The sequence below is a fragment of the Cricetulus griseus genome, unplaced genomic scaffold (assembly GCF_003668045.3).
Source record: "Cricetulus griseus strain 17A/GY unplaced genomic scaffold, alternate assembly CriGri-PICRH-1.0 unplaced_scaffold_1, whole genome shotgun sequence".
Taxonomy (NCBI): Eukaryota; Metazoa; Chordata; class Mammalia; order Rodentia; family Cricetidae; genus Cricetulus; species Cricetulus griseus.
Window position 1 is genome coordinate 10,021,993 of NW_023276808.1, and position 19,759 is coordinate 10,041,751.

Sequence of the window (19,759 nt, forward strand, 5' to 3'; positions counted from 1 at the left end):
TAAAAGAAATCTATACACAGGGAGGCCCAGGAGACAAGGACAACTTCCACAGTTACCACATGGCCGAAAAGAAACACAGTCTGTCTCATGGTCCATGAAAATCTCAGCAAAGATGACAGCTCAGAAGACCTGCTCTGAACAATCTACACTCACCATAGTATAGCCTGTTTCTTCCTCACAATTCCCTAGAGCAGAAGGAGAGGAGAATCCTGGAAAGAAACTGCAACCTACCTGCCACCTGATTGCTGGACTACCCAGCTGGGCCTAGAATAATAGTAGGCTCCCTACTAGGTGATCAGAGATCAAATGACCCAGATAGCACAGGCCTTCCAGCCTGCTCTTCCAGCCCAGAAGACAATCACCTAGGCAAGAAAGTTTGTATTGTATTAGACATTCTTCCACTTTCCTGGAACACATCCTGCTCCTCATGCAGAGCACAGGGTCCTCTCTGTGCAATTCAGTCATACACTCAATGTACAGTGTCACCAACCCTTGACCTCATTGATGGGAAATACTGCTGCCAAATGTATGTCACATTCAAACAGTAACTGTTGTTACAGTGTAAATGTTGTTGTAGAAAAACAGATCATGAATTAGAAAACAGTGAGCAGTCATGGTAGGGCTCAGGAACAGCAAATTGAATGAGGGTAAGTTGTAGATATGATAGAAAAAATTACTTTGAAAACTTGAAAGAGCTTTATGGCCATGTGCTCCAGAAGAGAGTAGGGATTCATCTTGGAACACATCAAGGATTTCTCAAATCTTTTCTTTCAGACTTACATCTAAACCCAGAAATATAATTGTCCTCTTAGGCAGGACACATTTTACCCAGATTTTTTTTCATTTAGCTTTTGTAACTATAGCAATTTGCTTTCAAGATAATGTCTGTCCTTTATCCAGTTTCTTTTTTTTTCAGTATGAACAACATTTTTCAATTTTGAATAGAGCTTCATAGAGATCGGCCAATGCTGGAAACCCCATTGTTACCACCTAAATCCTCACCAAATGAGGATGAAAAGGTGTCCATGGCAACTTATTTGGTGGGGGAGGGGACTCTTATGCCAAGGGAATTGTCGTCTTGACATGCCATGAGAGAAGGGTCAATGCTTGACTAAGATCTTCAGGCTACAGAGCAGCCACAGCTACACATGGCTTTGTGTTGTCGGGTCTTCTCCATGCTTGACTCAACCACAGACTCCTGTGACCTCTGAATCTCATGGACAAGCAGAGCAAATGCTTCCTCTACACCTTGTCATGTCTTGGCTGAGGTCTTGATGAAGGGGGCTCCCCACTTATGAGTCAGGATTGCTGCATCAGTGTGAGCATCTCCAGCTGTTGTCACTAGGTCACATTTGTTGCCCACAAGTACCAGGGCAAGGGCTGCTTCTGTTGCAGTCTCCAGGTAGACCATATCTGCTGCAGCTGGCGAAGAGATGAGGGGTCATCAAGAGCAAAGACACCCAGCACACCATCACCAGCTGCTAAGCACTGGTCTCGCAAGTCCCTGTAGATATCCTGCCCTGCTGTGTCCAGCACATTCAGAATGTAGCCACTATTGTCTAGGGCCACCTCCTTCCAGTAGGAATCCTGGATAGTGGGGTCATGTTCTTCCACGAAGCATTGGTGGGTCATCTGGATAGTGAGAGCACTTTTACCAACACCACTTGCACCGAACACTACCATCTTGTATTTAGGAAGCTTTCTGCCAGAATCTTTGCATTTTGCCCAACCATCATTGCTTTCCTTTGGGTATCTGGTGCACTGTGTGTTAAGGCGCAGGTCCAAGATGCTAGACTTTGTTGGCAATGCCATTCCCCAACAGTCAGTTCAAGGAAGAGATGGAAACAACTGGCAATGTATCCCTGGATAGGTTGTCTGCTGAATGGCTGCACGTGGCTGTCTTTCCAGGTTCTTGATTGCTCTCATCTGTAGACCCCAAGAAATGCACAATCAGGAAAATCATGGATCATCTAGAATTGATAACCTAATTCCACATTGCTAATGTCAACTACTGTTGAAGGAGGAAATCTCAACCTCCATCCTGCCTCTCCCTTTCTGCACTGTGACTCCACCAGTTTCAAAGTTGGTCAATGAACTCAATTCTTGCACACGTCCATCTTTATAAGTCCCCACTAAAAATCAGAAAGCCTGGAGTTCACACATTAACTGGTTTAATTTTCCTTCTCACTGACCATTAAGGCCCAGACTGGAAGAAGCAGCAGTGTTGTATTCCCAGCCCTGGGCAGGAGAAGCAGGATTAGGTGTCCAATGCAATCTCAGTGACACAGCATGGGGCAAGCCTGGGCTACAGATACTTTGCTCTACACAGAAATCAAGAATATAGGATCACTGGAGAGAAAAGCAATGAATCTACTAAAAACCTAGAAACATTGGAGAACAGGAATAAATAGTGATAAAAGCAGCAATACACTTAAAGAAAACATTTAAAAAGATAGCAGTAAGTGTTTTTTTTAATGAAAATAATGTATTTTTAATATTTCAAAAACATAGGCTGGGCAGTGGTCGCCCACAACTTTAATCCCAGTACTCAGGAGGCTGGAACTTTGTCAAGCAGCAATGTCCACCTTGTGGTACATGCCATTTTTTAACAACATAGCTTCTCATGCTCTCTTTCTCTCTCTCTCTCTCTCTCTCTCTCTCTCTCTCTCTCTCTCTCTCTCTCTCTAGATATATAAGTAATTAATATTTGTAATTCCATGCTTCTTTATGGGACACTTCCTCTGCAAAGGGGGATCATTCAGAGAAGCTATACAATATCACGACAAGGAAATTTATTAAAAAAAAACCTGTCTGTTATTTCTGAGTGTCTGTAAAGTGATTGCATGGACCATGACAGTTATGTGGAGACCAGCAGTCTACTTCATGGAGTGTATTGGGCTGCAACTCATGAAACAGTAGACCCATAATTTTTTTTTTTTTTTTTTTGGTTTTTGAGGTAGGGATTCTCTGTATTGCTTTGAAGTTTGTCCTGGAACTTGCTCTGTAGATAAGGCTGGCCTTGAATTCACAGAGATCCACCTACATCACCCTCCAAGTGCTGGGATTAAAGGCATGTGCCAGCATTGTGTGGTGACCCATAAAATTCTAATTTCCCTGGGAATCTCTCTGTGTAAAGATTTTAGTCTTCCAAATGAGAATGTCTCCATTGAAGAAAGATTTACTTCTCACTTGACATCCTCACAGGAGAAACAGGAACTGAGAATGTGGGAATGGTTTAGATATGATGAAAATCCATTATTTGGCTTCATTAGAATATTTAATTTTGCATTTTTTTGCCTTCAGTTTAAGCTTGTTAGGACCAAAGTGATGGATTATTTACTCTAAATTTTCTTCATCATTCCTAATTACTCAAACTGAATAAATATATTTTAAATCCTTTTCAATTTTGTCTTTGTGCTTTCATATTATTTTTTCTCTTGCTCTTGAGACAGGTATTACTGTGACTCCCTGTCTTACCTACAAATCACACTATAGACCTTGCTATGCTAGGACATCAGAGATATCTGTCCATCTTGACTACAGAGTACCTGCATTATAGTTGGACATGCCACTAGATAAGTTTCTTCATTTGATTGGCTTGATGAGTTTCTTCATTTGATTTGTTGAGGTTGAGTGACTGAGCCCTGCTTGTTAGGGTATCCAGAACACAGGCTCTGGTTATAAATCCAGTAACTGAAGAAGGTACCCATCAAATGCAGCCTTTCTGCCTTAAAGTCCACTGTCTTTCAACTATGAGATATCATTTTTCCTTATCATTGAATCTGCTGTAAACCATCAAAGGACTTTGAAAGAGTTGTGCATTATTGTGTAGGTGGTGAAAACCAAGCTCACAGAGATAATTCAATTTTGATTATACTTAAGTGCAATTCCTCATGTTACTCATTCCAACTTTCTAATGCCTCACTAAGTGAAATTGAGGCCACCTGAGCCAGGCATGGTGTCAGAGGACTGTAATCATGGTACTCAGAATGTGGAGGTAGTCATTTCAGGATTTCAAAGTTATACATGATGAAAATGGTCAATGATGTATGTTGGGAGAACAACAGTACAAAAGGAGACTGTGACTGGTTCAGGACAGTGTCCATAATCTTCCCTGAAGCTCCAATACTTCAGGGATATGGCACCAATAATTGTTAGCTAAGGTATTTACCACCCCATCTTTCCTATTTCTTATTTAATTTCATGAATGTTATTTAAATTAAACACAGTCTTATTTGACATATCCATCTCAGTTCCCTCTCCCTCCCATCCTCCCATGCCAGCCACACCCACCACCCATCCCATCCCCCATCCACTCCCCAAGGAGGGTGAGGCCTTCAATAAGGGATCATCAAAATCTGTCAAGTCATTTTTGACTGGGCCTAGGCCCTCCCTCATATGTCTAGGCTTATTGAGTATCCCTCTATGTGGAAGAGGTTCCCAAACATTCTTATAATAGGGATAAATACAGATCTTCTACCAGAGACACCATAGACTACCCAGGAGTGGTAGCTGACACCCACTTATAGGGACTCTGGGGTCCATGAGATCCCCCTTGTTCAGGTCAGCTGTTTCTGTGAGTTTCTCCATGCTAGTCTTGGCCCCTATGCTCATCACTCCTCCCTCTCTGCAACTGGATCACAGCTTTCAGCTCAGTGTTTAGCTGTGGGTGTCTGCTGCTGCTTCCATCAGCTACTGGGTGAAGGTTTCAGGATGGCATTTAAGGTAGTCATCAATCTCATTAAAGGGGAAGGACATTTAAGGTAGTCTCTTCATTGTTGCTTAGATTCTCAGCTGGGGTTATCCTTATGGATTTACCCTAGTGCCAGATTTCTCTTTAAACCTGTAATGGCTCCCTCTATTATGGTGTCTCTTAATTTGCTCTCCTCTGTTCTTCCCCTGGCTCAATCTTCCTAGTACCTCATGTCCTCCTCTGCTCCCCTTCCCTTTCTCCTAGCTCCCTCTCCCCTCCCCACATGCTCACAATTAGTTCATGAGCTCCTGTACCTTTCAACTTATCTGGGGTACAATGGCAAGTGTTTTAAGGGTGGAATCTTAACTGAGGTGAATCCTGTTTAAGGCCTGGCCTTGACACCAGGTGGTGTGTGAAATGGTGCTACAAAACACAGTCTGGAGGCACCCAGTCTCTCTTCACCTATACCTGCCTGTTATGGTAGAAGCTTCACCCAACTTGCCTTTTCCACCTCCTCAAGGAACAGATGCCTGAGGTCTACAGGTTGGCAGGTAAGGGAATTACTTCTCCACCCATACCTCCTGCTGAATGTTAGCTCACCTAACCCTACTCCCCCACTCCACACATTGTACCCTGTAAGCAGGAAGAAGCCAGACTTAAACTGAAGCCCCTATAGCCAGGGAGTCTGGGTTGTTTAGGCAGAAGCCCTCCTGACTTCTATATCTATGCAAAGAGGTTGGAATGTTTTGTAACTCTATCCCATCCTGTGCCGCCCCTGCCCTCCCACCTCCAGGTGCCAAGTATGGGCAACACCTGGGGTCACCTCAGTCCAGACTCCAGCCAGAAAAACACTTCTATTGTCAGCTCCACCACAAGGGGGGTGGTAAAAGCCTCTGATTCACCTGGTTGGCCACAAGCAACAGAGGTGTGTTTGGACATGAAAACAGCCAGGAGGCCAGGTAAAAAAGGCTCGGGGGCATGGGGTTCTGAAGCCAGCCATATTCACCTGCCAGTGGCTTGAATTGGTCTCAATACAATCTGAAAAATATCTTACCATTTTCCCACCAGAGTTGGAATGGACGGAAGGGATTGGCTATTTTTAGCAGAAAAGGCTTTGGAAAAATTCCAGGGCCATAGCCGGTCTCAGCCTTGAGCAGTACCGGTTCCGGGTACTGAAGGGTATCCGACGCTATGTGACTTCACACTGTGCAGTGCCTAAGGTGGTCACAATGACTAACATGGAAGGGGAGGAGCCTTGGGTAGGGAAACCCCACCGAAGAAATGGGGCAGAAACCTCTCTTGGTCTGGGAGACTGAATGGGAGAAATGAAACCCCCAGGTGGCCGCCTTGCAATGGGAGTGGATGGTTCCAGAAATACTCTGTGGCAAGTACAGTTCACAGGTGTTTCTTGGCAAGGGGGTGGGAGGGAAAGGTGAAAGGTTACCCAGGTGCTAATGCAGCAAGGGTCTTGCCAAAGGTCACGACCCACCCGTGGGTTCAGATTCAAAACACCTGACTCTAGTTAAAGCTGGTTAAAGTGGAGTCAGAACTATATTGATAGCAGATAGTTTAAGAAACTACTCATGCGATGTGCCAGGCATTGTTGGTACAGGCCTTTAATCCTAAACTCAGTAGGTAGAGTCAGGCAGATCTCTGTGAGTTCCAAGCTACTTGGAGAAACCCTGTCTCAAAAAACAAATGAACAACAACAAAAAAAGCACTCACCCAACAAAGCCAGTGACCAGTTTTTTGCTGGATGCCTGGTCATCCACTCGGCGAGTCGGGAGGTGAAAAAGAGGATTGAGTGAGCGTCTCCCTCACTCTTAAACCCTTGTTACGTCAAACTGACCATGCCCAAGCAGGCATGGACAGAGCACCTATGCAAGCCCCAAGAAAGGTGGTCAGCATTTCCCCCTACAGTAATGTTTCTCTCTGGTATGTGTGTCCCTTGTTCTGTTGTACTCAGAGTGGGAGGAGGAGGTATGGTGGTGTTGAAGCCAGTGTGGTTTGGTGCATGTCTCCTGGTATTGGGCTTGTTTCTGGTACCTAGCTATCATTTTCCAGTGAATAGGTTTAAAGAATCTTGGGGTTGGAGATGCCCTTTGATCCCCAGGTTCGAGTGGGGTGGCAGATGGCCCATGGGGGAGCGTCTGGTGGTGAATCCCTGGGACTCCAGTTCCTTCAGTGGACAAGGCCATTCCCAGGTCTGGCTGTGGTCTGGGCCGGGAGTACCCCTTGAGTGTCCCTGGGGCTTGCCATGGTCGCCCTGCTTGCCTGGTGCTTTGCTAGTCAGGGGCCCTGAGTCATTCTGTATCCTTTCCTCCAGTCCCAACCCTCTCTAGAGTTTGTGTTGTCTTTTTCTTCTATGTCTAGCTAGCTGGCCTGAGGCAAACCCCTACTCCATAATCCCCTTCACTCCTGTCTCCATTGGAAGTGTCTGCAGTGGGGGATGGTGGTGGGGACCCTGAGGCTGTCAGCTCCCACTGGGTAAAGTTTGTCTCTTCCCACATCCAAAACATTGACTCTTACAGGTGGATCACTCGGCTTCTGCATTGGTGAAGAGTGCAGCTAGCTGTGATAATTAATGTGAATTGCAGGACATTGATCCTCAACACTTGGAACGCACTTGCAGACCAGGATTCCTCCAGGGGCCACGCCTGTCTGAGCATTGTTGACAATCAATCGTCCCCGCCCTCAGTGCACTCTTCTGGGTTGCTTGACTGGGGGTTAGCTTTAATGACCCTGTGCAGGCCCTCCATCTCCCTCAGTTCAGATGAGTGTTGGGTGCATTGGTGGTGGGTGGTCATCCTCGTTGTCTCCCATGTGAGCCTTGACCAATGTCCACCCCTGCCTTTACCTTGGCTTCTTCGCCATGCACCACTCCCGCTTCCCCTTTGACCCACTGCAGCCTTGGCCACCTCAGCTCCCCGAACTCCTTGGTTCCCGTCCACTGTGGGAAGCCATAGCAAGCCCGGATGTCCAAGGAGTCAGAGGTTGTGTTTGTGGTGCTGTGTATGCCAGGCACCTACGGGACGATCAGCTCTCTGGGGGAAGCTGTGGGTCTATGCTGCATGTCTTGGGAGGGGTTCACGGTGTGCCCTGAGCACTCTCCACAGCCACTGCAGTGCTGCAGCCACCAATGTGTGTGTGGATGAGAAAGAGTGAGTGCAAGAGCAGAGGCAGCAGATGGCAAGAGGTGTGGTCCCCTCTGGAGGGGCGGGTGTCATCGTGTGGGGCTCAGAGAGTAGATGCAGTGCAGTCCAGTCTAGAGGAATTGGCTGCTAGAGCAATGCAGGGCTGCCCAACTCTCTCTCAGTGACCCCTCCGGCTCCACCCCCCCAGACATTGTCTCTCCTCCTCCCTCCAGGAGGGCTGCACAAGCCCACAAGGGTTGTCTCCAGTGTCTCTGGTAGTTTTCGCATCTCTCTTCCTCCATCTCCCTCGCCCGTGGGTGCCTGCTCCATCAGAGTTTTTTAATCTCACAAGATTAGCATGCCTGTCTTCTCAGCCTTTCCAAACTCCCAATTTTTTGTCATTGTTTTGTTTTGTTTTGAAATGGTTTTTTAAGCTAATTTCATGTTACCTAGGGAATGGACTCCAAATGGTGTGTAGCATATGTGTGTGTAGAGGCCAGAGGTTGATACGAATGTCATCCTTAATCACTCTCATGTATTTATTTCATTGACTTATTTATTTATTTGAGACACATTGATGAAGAAATTTCCCAGTAGTGGTGTCCTAAAAGTATGTGGAAGACAGACTAGAGGTGGTCTTCTGGAAGAAAAGGATGGATATTCTTGACAAGTGAGCATGTTTCTCTCAGAGAAATTATCCAGAATTCCTCCCATTCTTTGATTGGACTGAAATGTAGGAAGAGTGGTCAGCAGATTCGTAAGGAAGCACCGAGGTCACTTAGAGAAAGAAGACACCTTAACAGTGAACTGAGGCCTGCCAGGGCATGTGCCTAGACAACAAAATCACTGAAAATCAAGGGGCTGGGGTCTTCAAATTCTCAAAGCAACATGCTTGCAAATGTGCTAAGTAAATGTTTATAGATCCTAATCCCAAGACAAATATGATTCAAATTACTCCATTCAGTGAACAAGTAAAGAAAAATCAATAGATAAGGGATGATATCATCATACTCAAGTCACTGGACTCCAAAGGGGAGACAGTAAAAATTACCTCACTTATGAAATGTAGAACAAAGTCAATCTATTCAACTTGATTTTTAAAAAGTTTTACATATGTGTTGCTGCTGATGTGGGGTGTGTGTGTGTGTGTGTGTATGTGTGTGTGTATTTGAGGACAATTTGCAGCAGTAAATTTATTTTTCTACCATATGGGTCCTGACACACATCAATTCTTCAGATTTGGGAGTAAGCACCATTATCCAAATGATCCATCCTGCCAGCCCAGGATGTTTATTTCTCATTTGGATCTCAATCTAGAACATTCCATATAATTCAGAAAATTAAAGTATTAAAAACAGCAAGAGGAGAAGAAAGGGATAGAAGTCAAGTGTGTTCTTTTTTTCTTTTTTATTATTGGAGACCATTTTTTTGTATATTCCAGCCTGACCTGGAAACCTGAATATGCCCTAGATTGACTTCAGACTGCAATCATTTCCAGCAGCCTTACATGTCCTGGAAGACACATCCCACCATGCCCAAAACTCAAATATGGGTTCTGTAATTCATATTGTAAAATAGAGAATATAGCATATTGAAAAATAATCAATAAAGAAAAAGAAAATGGGGTCTGTGTGATGCCTTGGTGAGTAAAGACACTTGCCACCAAATTTATTAACCTGAGTTCAATTCCCATGACCCTCCTGGGCAGCTTCCTGTAGTTAATAAATAAAGTGTAATAAACCCCTTAATGAAAATCTAATAATGTAAAGAAATTTTAGCAACAAAATATGTTGAGTACTGAACCAAATGTCTAAAGAGGCCAAGAAATATGGATGAAATCAATGTGGAGAATATATAAATACATAAAAGCTTGCTTGTAATTGAAGCCACTTTCCTGTGGAGCATCAAACCCCTTGTTTGTCTGTATTAAGCATACAGAATAAAGAATCAAGCTGAGACCCCACATTAGCCCATGTAGCCATCCTGAGGTACTGGAAGGAAACCATGATCTATTTCTGGCCACAAAGGATAATGGAAACAGAGACAAAATGGAAATACAAACTGTGTACAGTATCTGCTCTGAACTGTAAATATCAATGGGGAACTTTGGGCAGATGGCATGGAGAGAATCAGCCAGAATGCAAAACTTACATGGAAGGGCATTTGGTTTACATTATACACAAAAAATGGAGACTCGTGTAACTGTGACATCATTTTCACATAAATGCAGTTAGTTAGCTTGGAATGTTCTTGTTCCAAATAGAAACATTTAGAAATCTATACTATGAACATTAACAGGGATTTGTATGGACATATATTTGATGATGTCAGTACACATGTGTGCACATACATATGTGTTTGTGTGTGAGTATCTGTGCCTACATTTGTGCGTGTGTGTGTGTGTGTGTGTGTGTGTGTGTGTGTGTGTGTGTGTGTGTGTGTGTGTGTTGAGACATACAAAGTTTCTCTCCTCTTGGATTAGACATAGAACCTGCAAATGGTCATCTTATAAGCTGCTTTGGAGACTTAATGGCAGCAGGCTGCAGTCCCCAGGGTTTCAGAAGTAACTGCTCATGTCCACTGTGAGAGTGTGTTTCCCTACTTTTAATTCTGTGGCTGCTTCACTAATAATTCTGAATGGCCAGACTGGACACAAGCTTTGCTAACCTGATGACCTTGGAGGTACTGGATATTTTGATAGTGTCACAGCCTAAGAAAAGCTGTCTTGTATTACTGGTATTGTATTTCTCCCTGGAGTTCAGTCTTTCTTCTGCAGTAATAAGCACACAGCTTTTTAGACAGGCCATTGGGACTGCCAGCTGATACACCTGCCTTTGGAACTTCTTGTTATATCACTTCAATACCATACTTTCCAGAAAGCCTCAACTCAATGCATGACTATGGACAAAGACACTTTAACACCACAGTTGATTACAAAGAGTCATTAGATCCTTACTTATACATGCACACATTTATGTATAAGTGCACATGTTCATTTATGTGCTAATCAAGGCTGTTATTGGCCAGCAAGAGTAACCTCATTGTTTTCTGTGATTGGTGGCACCACCTAGTGGTCACAGTTAATAAATAACTTTTGTATTCTGACCCATAAAAATTACCCTTAACCTGACTTATATGTGTAGACCATAATTAACCAGTATGCATTTAATCAACACACCATACAGAATTATCAACAAATTTGCCACTGAACTTAAAATAGGAAAAATACTATACAATTTGACTGTAGTTATAGAACTACATCCTTGGCACAAGAACTTTCTATGAAATTTCTAGAGTGTATAGTGCATAAGAGTCTAGTAGATGAGTGCAGTGACTAAGAAAGGACATTTCTGGAAGGGGGTGAAGGAATTTCCCTGTAGTGCTGTCCAAAAACTATGCAAGAGGCAGCCAGGTGGAAGACAGACTTGAGGTGGGTTTCAAAAAGAATGGATGTTCTTGAATACTGAACATGTTTCTATCAAAGAATCCAGCCAGGAATCCTGCAATTCTTTGATTGGACTGAAATGTAGGAACAGTGGTCAGCAGATTCATAACTGAGCACTCCAGTCAGTTAGAGAATGAAGACAAAATACCAGTGAACTGAGTCCTGCCAGGGTACATGCTAGAAAACAAAATCACTGACAATCATTTCAAGCAACATGCTTGAAAATGTGCTAAATAAATGTTTATAGATCCTAATCCCAAGTCAAACATGATTCAAATTCCTCCATTCAGTGAACAAGTAAAGAAAAACCAATAGATAAGTGATGATATCATCACACTCAAGTCTCTGGACTCCAAAGGGGAGATAGTAAAAATTACCTCACTTATGAAATATAGAACAAAGTCTATCTACTCAACTTGATTTTTAAAAAGTTTTACATATGTGTGGCTGCTGATGTTGTGTGTGTCTGTGTGTGTGTGTGTGTGTGTGTGTGTGTGTGTGTATGTTTGAGGACAATTTGCAGCAGTCAATTTATTTTTCTACCATGTGGGTCCTGACACACATCAAATCTTGAAATTTGGGAGTAAGCGCCATTATCCAACTGATCCATCCTGCCAGCCCAGGATGTTTATTTCTCATTTGGAACTCAATCTAGAACATTCTATATAATTCAGGAAATTAAAGTATTAAAAAAAGCAAGAGGAGAAGAAAGGCATGGAAGTCAAGTGTGTTCTTTTTTTTCTTTTTCATTATTGGAGACCATTTTTTGTATATTCTAGCCTGACCTGGAAACGTACATATGCCCTAAATTGACTTCAGACTGCAATAATTCCAGCAGCCTTACAGGTCCTAGAAGACACATCCCACCATGTCCAAAAATCAACTGTGGTTCTGTAATTCGTATTGTAAAATAGAGAATAGAGTATAATGAAAAATAATCAATAAAGAAAAAGAAAATGAACTCTGTGTGATGCCTTGGTGAGTAAAGACATTTGCCACCAAATTTGTTAACCTGAGTTCAATTCCCAGAACTCACATGGTAAGTGACAATTGGTCTCTTGATCTCTGGAAGTTGTTCTCTCTTTTCCAGATGTAAAGATGCCTTTTAGTTACAAAAGATGCTTAGTACTGGATCAAATGTTTAAAGAGGCCAAGACACATAGGCATGACCAATGTGCAGAATATAGAAGTACTCATTGAAAACTTGCCTTATAATTCAAACCACTTTTCTGTGGAGCATCAAATTTCTTGTTTCTCTGTGTTAAGCATACAGAATTAAAAATCAGGATGATGCCCCACAACATTTGCCTATGTATTAGAAAGCCATCCTGAAGTACATGGAAGGAAATAGTGATCTATCTGGCCCTAAGGGATGATGGATAAAGAGATAAATGGAAATACAAACTGTGAGCAGTTTCTGCTCTGAACTGTAAACATCAATGTGGAATTTTTGTCAGATGGTGTGGTTCTATTTTGTTGGTTTTCGGAACTGAGATCAAAATTAAGAGGGGCACTTGGGGCATTCGTATTGTGCCACTAAAGGTAATTTCTTGCACAGGTGAAAGACAGACCAGAGGGAAAGCAGTTGCCAATAATGTTTTCATTAATCAAGAAAGAAAGTCAGAGGTTCAAAGATGATCAGAAAGCATCTTAGTTCTGACCACAAACAATGCCAACTGGAGATGCAGTGGTGTTATTCCCATGACCCTCCCAGGCAGCTTCCTGGAAACCTAAGTGTTTGGGTTTGGGGAGAGTATGGTTGCAAAGCTGAAACTTAAAGGAATTGATGGAAGGGCACCACTAGGAGTGGAGCCTGCAGCTTAATTTGACTCAACATGGGAGTCCTCAGCTGGACCAGACATGGACAGGAGTGACAGACTGATAGCTCTTTCTTGAATCCGTGGGTGGTGGTGCATGGCCATTCTTATTTGGTGGAGCAATTTGTCTGGTTAATTCCAATAAGGAAGGAGACTCTGGCATGCTAACTAGTTAAGTGACCCCGGAGTGGTCAGCATCCCCCAACTTCTTAGAGGGACAAGTGGCATTCAGCCACCTGAGATTGAGCAATAACAGGTCTGTGATGCCCTTAGATGTCTGAGGCTGCATGCACACTACACTGACTGGCTCAGCCTGTGCCTACTCTATGCCAGCCTGAGCGAGTAACCCATTGAACCCCATTCATGAGGAGATCGGGGATTGCAATTATTCCCCATGAATGAGGAATTCCCAGTAAGTGCGGGTCATAAGCTTGCATTGATTAAGTCCCTGCCCTTTGTACACACTGCCTGTCACTACTACCATTTGGGTGGTTTAATGAGGCCCTCAGATTGGCCCTGCAGGGGTCTGCCCATGGCCCTGGCTGAGTCTGAGAAGAAGTTGAACTTGACTATCTACAGGAAGTAAAAGTCACAAGGTTTCCACAGGTGAACCTGCAGAAGGATCATTGAGGAGAGATGGGGGGGGCTCTGGCACTGAGCCTACATATACCTTCTCGCCAGGAGGTGTGTCCTAGGTTCTGTTGTGCTCAGAGGGGGAGGATTAGGCATGGTGGTGGTGGTGACGCCAGTGTGGTGTGGTGCATGTCTTGTGGTATTGGGTGTTGTTTCTTGTACCTGGCTATCATTTTCCAGTGCTTAGGTTTAAAGAACCCGGGGGTGGGAGGCGCCCTAGGGTCCCCGGTTGCAAGGGGGCAGATGGCTCATGGGGGGGCGTCTGGTGGTGGCCCCCTGGGACTCCAGTTCCTTCAGTGGACAAGGCTGTTCCCAGGTCTCGCCATGGTCTGGGCCGGGAGCACCCCTTGGGTGCACTTGGAGCTTGCCATGGGCACTCTGCTTGCCTGGTGCATCGCCAGTCACAGGCCCTGAGTCGTTCTGCATCTTTTCTCCAGTCCGGACCCTCTCTAGAGTTTGTGTTGTCTTTTTCTTCTATGTCTAGCTAGCTGGCCTCAGTCGAACCCCTATTTTGTCCTCCCCTTCCCTCCTGTGTCCATTGGAAGTGTCTGCAGTAGGGGATGGTGGTGGGGACCCTGAAGCTGTCAGCTCCCATTGGGTAAAGTTTGTCTCTTCCCACATCCAACATATTGACTCTTCTCAGTGGATCACTTGGATCCTGCATTGGTGAAAAGTGCAGGTAGCTGCGAGAATTAATGTGAATTGGAGGGCATCCGCTACACTTGGAATGCACTTGCTTTCCGGCCCAGGGTTCCTCCAGGGTCTATGCCTGTCTGAGCATCCCTTGAAGATCAATAGTCCACGCCCTCAGTGCACTCTTCTTGGTTGCTTGGCTGGGGGTTAGCTTTCTTTGCCCTGCAGGCGGGCTCTCCATCTCCCTCAGTTCCGATGTGTGTTGGGTGCCTTGGTGGTGGGTGGTCATCCTCGTTGTCTCCCATGTGAGCCCTCACCAATGTCCACCCCTGCCTTTCACTTGGCTTCTTAGTGATGCTCCACTCCTGCCTCCCCTTTAACCCTTTGCAGCCTTAGCCACCTCAGCTCCCTGAGCCTCCTCGGTTCTGGTCCCTTGTGGAAGCGATAGCAAGCCAGGATGCCCAAGAAATCTGAGGTTGTGCTTGTGGTGCTGTGTATGCCAGGTGCCTACAGGACGATTGGCTCTCCGGGGGAAGCTGTGGGTCTATGAAACGTGTCGTGGAAGGGGTCCACCGTGCACACTCCAGGAGTGCGCCCTGGGCACTCTCCACCGCAGCTGAGGCAGCTGCAGCCGCCAATGTGTGTGTGGATGAGAAAGAGTGATTGCAAGAGCAGAGGCAGCACATGGCAAGAGGTGTGGTCCCTTCTGGTGGGGGGGTGGGGGCGTCATCCTGTGGGGCTTGAAGAGTGGATGCAGTGCAGTCCAGTCCAGGGGAATTGGCTGCTAGAGCGAGGCAGGGCTGCCCAACTCTCTCTCAGTGACCCCTCCGGCTCTGCCCCCCACCCTACATTGTCTCTCCTCCTCCCTCCAGGAGGGCTGCACAAGCCCACAAGGGTTGTCTCCAGTGTCTCTGGTAGTTCTCTCATCTCTCTTCCTCCATCTCCCTCACCCGTGGGTGCCCGCTCCATAATCCTAACCATGAACCCTAAAGCTAAACCAAACCTTAACCCTAAACCTAACACTAATGGCAACCCTAATCATAACCATAACACTAACCCTAACCCTAAACCTGAACCTTAAACCTAACCCTAAACTTAACCCTAACCCCCGCAAATGTAAAATTGTTTTCAGTGCTACTTCATAACTATAATTTTGTTGCTACTAATTATAATATAAATATGTGTGTTTCTGGTGATCTTGGGCCAGTCCTGTGACAGGGTCATTTGATTCCCCCAAAGGTAGCTGTGAACCCACAGGATGATAACCATTGCTCTAAACTGATACATATAAATGAATAAATAAACACCACTGAAGATAAAAATGAAATGATATTCTTAAGCAAGGAAACAATGGAAAAAATAGAAACAAAGGGATTATGGCCATAATGCATTTAAGGAAAGGAAATTTTAAAAATGTTGTCATTAATTGAGTTTTTGAAACAGATAAAAATAAATGAAAGTATGCTTAGCTATGCTGACTTTCAAACAATGTAGGCTCTTTCCTAGTAGGGACACTGTCACTAATAAGACATTGTATGAATTTTGTCATATCTAAAATGTTAGCTACTGAGTACTGTAGCGTGACTCATGGAGCTACAGCCAATGGCCTGTACCTGAAATCTCTGAGCTGACTTAACTGTATCAAACAGGATGGCACACATATATCTCCATAGGAGAGTTGCCTAATTATAAATTCATTATTCATTTGCTGAAGATAACATTTCCAAGCTGTCTCTGTTCATTCACATGACAAGAATTAAAACATGCTGGGAAATTACAAAAACATTAGTTATATCACAGTCAATTCCCTTTTCATGATGGTGACTCCAGCAGCTGATTGCCTTCCCCGTTTCCCCTGCAGTGTACCCAATACACTACTCTTCTTGTTTTGGCCTGAAGAGAGAAGCAATGCTCCACGTGCATATTCTTTTCCTCTGACTGCTTTGGATAGTTGACTTACATGACTCAAATGGACAATTTTAAATCTCTGAGGTGGTACAGTCATTTAATTGAAGAATTTTGGAGGTGTAACATAGAGGTCAGCCAGGTCATTGCCATGGAGAACAACAGACTGGAATCAAAGCCACTGACATCAACATAAGAGTGCTTGTCTCAGAAACATTTTTTCAAGATGGAAATGCAGCTGTCCTAGAATTAATATGCCTTTCCAGGGAGAAATCACTTTACACACTTAGGAGGTTAATATAGAAAAATCACTTTATTGATGATATACATCCAACTCTATGTAAAGCTCAAAGAGGAGCCAGTTTAGACACATTTGCATTCCACAAATGACATCATCCTTAAGTGTCTTTAGATTCATACTCCAGGTTGATCTTTGAACAAGTTAAATAGACAGGCAACTTGTAGGTCTACCTACTTAGGCATATGTGAGTATTACTCAGCAAAGATATATGCCAGAATAAATTAATTTCACCTGTATCTGGCCTTGAACTCACCTCTGCCTGCCTATGCCTCAGGAGTGCTGAGATTTAAGCTTCTAAGGAAAAGAGCATCTTGTATACTACTCCGGTAGGAGGGGGGAAGAAAGGAATAGACCTCTATGAAGTAGCAGGAACACAATATGAAGGGACAAATTCAAGAGGCAGCTACTCAAATGGCACCACACAAAGGGATCACAGGGATTCTTAGAACATTGCTAAGCCAAAAGTGGCCATTGGACTAATGACAACAGGTCCATATGGTGGGAGGAGTTAGGTTCTCAAGATCTGAAGCAATCTTTCCAAAAAAGGCCCTGGCTCAAGACAATTACCATCTGTCACAGGCCAAATCCAAGTTTTAGACAAGGGTCTGTGTTTTACTGTCAATACCCCAGGCCTTTAAGGGAATATCCCAAGACCTAGGCCCCAGGCTATTAAAGCTGACAAATGAAAATTAAAATTAATAAAAGTTTAAGAACTTGGGCCCTGAAAAGGGAATTTCTACAGGTAAGGCAAAATTTAATTCATTAAATCAGGAGTGCCATGGGCGGCAACTGACAGCTTGCTCTCAGAGAAGGGGAGGTAACTGTCCACCACTCCTGTTAACATTCTTTTGCTAATTGCTGGTTGTAAACATCCTGCAGCCTCCCTAGGTTGGAAGTCTATTGGCCCCAGGCTTCTTCATCTCAGGCCCAGCCTGTCCCCAGCCTCTGTGATTCTCTTGCCCTAGCAGCCGCCCACCAAGCCCGCAGACAGCCAGGTCGCCAGCGATGCCCCCACAGCCGAGGGGTCCCAGGCAGAGGGCCATGCCGTGCCAGAGGGCTGAGAAGGAAGCCGGCTTTGAGGCAGAGGGGGAGGACAAGGACGACAGCTTCCTCCTGCTGCAGCAGTCTGTGACTCTGGGCAGCTTGACCGATGTGGACCAGCTCATCGCCAAGATTGGTGAGACGCTGAAGCTGGACACAGTGCACGATTGCCCTGCCTCGCCGAGTGCTGCCCCGGGCCCCCCGCCCCTGCGGGTCCTGGCTGCGATCTCAGGGGAACAGAACCGGTCCACGGCGAGGCAGATGCTGCGATCTTCTGTGTCTGTAGAGACCGGGGCCCCAGCTCACCCCAGAGCCATTCGCTGCAAGCTGTGGGAGCGCGGGCACATGCGGAGCCAGGCGGCTCCCTACTGCTTGGCGGAGCTCACTGTGGTCACCAGTGCCCTATGCCCTGTGTCCCGGCAGCCTGGCCTTGAGGGACCTCCGGTGACAGGCAAGCCGAGCACCCCGCAGCCTCTTTCAGGCCTGTTCCTGTGGGGTTGGCCCCAGAGCAGAGCCATGTCCTGCTGTCTGCAACAGTGATGTGGATCTCAGCCTGAAACCCACACCAGCGACGACGACCAGCACCAGCTCCTGCAGCAGCTCCTGCTTTCAGGAAACCTCATCAAGGAGGCAGTGCAGCAGCTACATTCACTACAACTACAGCTACAGGCAATTCTTTCCTCACCCCGATTCCTCAAGCCTCTGTCTGCCCCTGTGCAGGAGCCACCATCACCTGGGAGCCCTTGAGCAGCCTGCAGCGACCCTGGCACTTGGGTGAGGAGGGCGCTGCTCAGAACTGGGGAGGACTTTCTTGTCCCTGGCAGCTAACAAGCAGGGTAGCTTCCTCACCAGCCTGTACCTGCAGACAAAGGGATTCACCCAGATGTGGCTAGTAACAAATCTACACTTCGCACCCAAGTGACTGGAATTGTGGCTGAACTGGTTATAGGATTTTAACTTAACTGAACTGTTTTTGAATAAATGTGTTCAGGTTTTTGTTTGAAAAAGAGAAAAGAAAAAGATCCTGCAGCCAAGGGGATAATAGACAGTACCCAGTGACCCTCCAACCCTGCAAGCCCATGCCCTGTCTTATTTCACTCAAATGTATCTCACTTAAAATATATAGTTACTGCTATACTCTGTACTTTGTATAACCTGAAGTAACCATGGAAACCCTGTAATTTGTGGCTTGCAACCTTATGGTCTGCCCCTGTAAAAGCTTCTCATTTAGGGTGTTTGAAATCAGACTTGCCTGCCATGCAGGGAGATCCTAGCTGGCAGCTTGAAATAAAAAGAAACCTTTTGCTTTTGCATCAGAGTGTCAAAACCTTGTGTTAGTCTCTGGGCTCCAGGAACCTGGAACAACATTTTGTTTCCTGACCATTAAACTCAAGACCCTACCAGGACTCAGAACTCGTAGGTTTTTCAACCCCAACTAGTTGGTTGAGTAAATGTTTTATGTTTGTCTGTTAAGTTCATGTTCCTCTAATTTATGTATGCTAGGGTAATAGGTAATAGAGGTAACAGGCCAAGAGCTTGGCAGATTTGCCTACAATGCCAGGCCTGGGCAACCTAGGAGAAGTCCTCAACTTTCCTTCTAGGGCAGGTATTCTATGGAGAGTTGGATCAAACCTGCAATCTAGGTTAAAATAGGTGGTCTAATTGAGAACTTCTGTTGATAAAATAGTGGGTCCAATTGAGGACTTCCAATGGTATATGTAGAAATCTAGGTATAGGCCCTTTATTCCTAGTCTGAGCCCTGTGTTTGTTGTTTGTCAGTTTGTCAACTCTGGAAGGATTATGACTCAGGACAGAATCTAAAGGGACAGACTCCTTCTTCCCCTTTGAAAAACAGAGGGGAAATTACAGCCTGGTGGAGGACAGTACCCTCTGGCTCCTTGCATGCCCCTAGACCAGCCTGGGCTGCCAGCCTCCTGCTGGAGGCTCCTGGAGCTACATAAAAGCCTGTGAATGGCAGGTACTCAGAGCCTGCTTGTCCCAGGGCTTGGGTAGGAGCTGGCTTCCAGAAGGACTTGCCCTGCCCCTCCCTCCCTGCAGGGTGACAGTGACCTACAGCATGCCTTCTGGGAGCAAGCATCCTCCACATAGGCCTCTATTAGGGGTGGGTTCAAGGATGACAAATCCTTGGGAGAAAGA

General features: G+C 45.2%; 2 pseudogenes; one reads left to right on the forward strand and one right to left on the reverse strand.

Annotated features, from left to right (window-relative positions):
* Nucleotides 1–1,120: 1,120 nt before the first annotated feature.
* Nucleotides 1,121–1,812, reverse strand: LOC113838459 (annotated as a pseudogene).
* A 15,730-nt stretch (nt 1,813–17,542) lies between these two features.
* LOC100766086 lies at nt 17,543–18,430 on the forward strand (annotated as a pseudogene).
* The last annotated feature ends 1,329 nt before the right edge of the window (nt 18,431–19,759 follow it).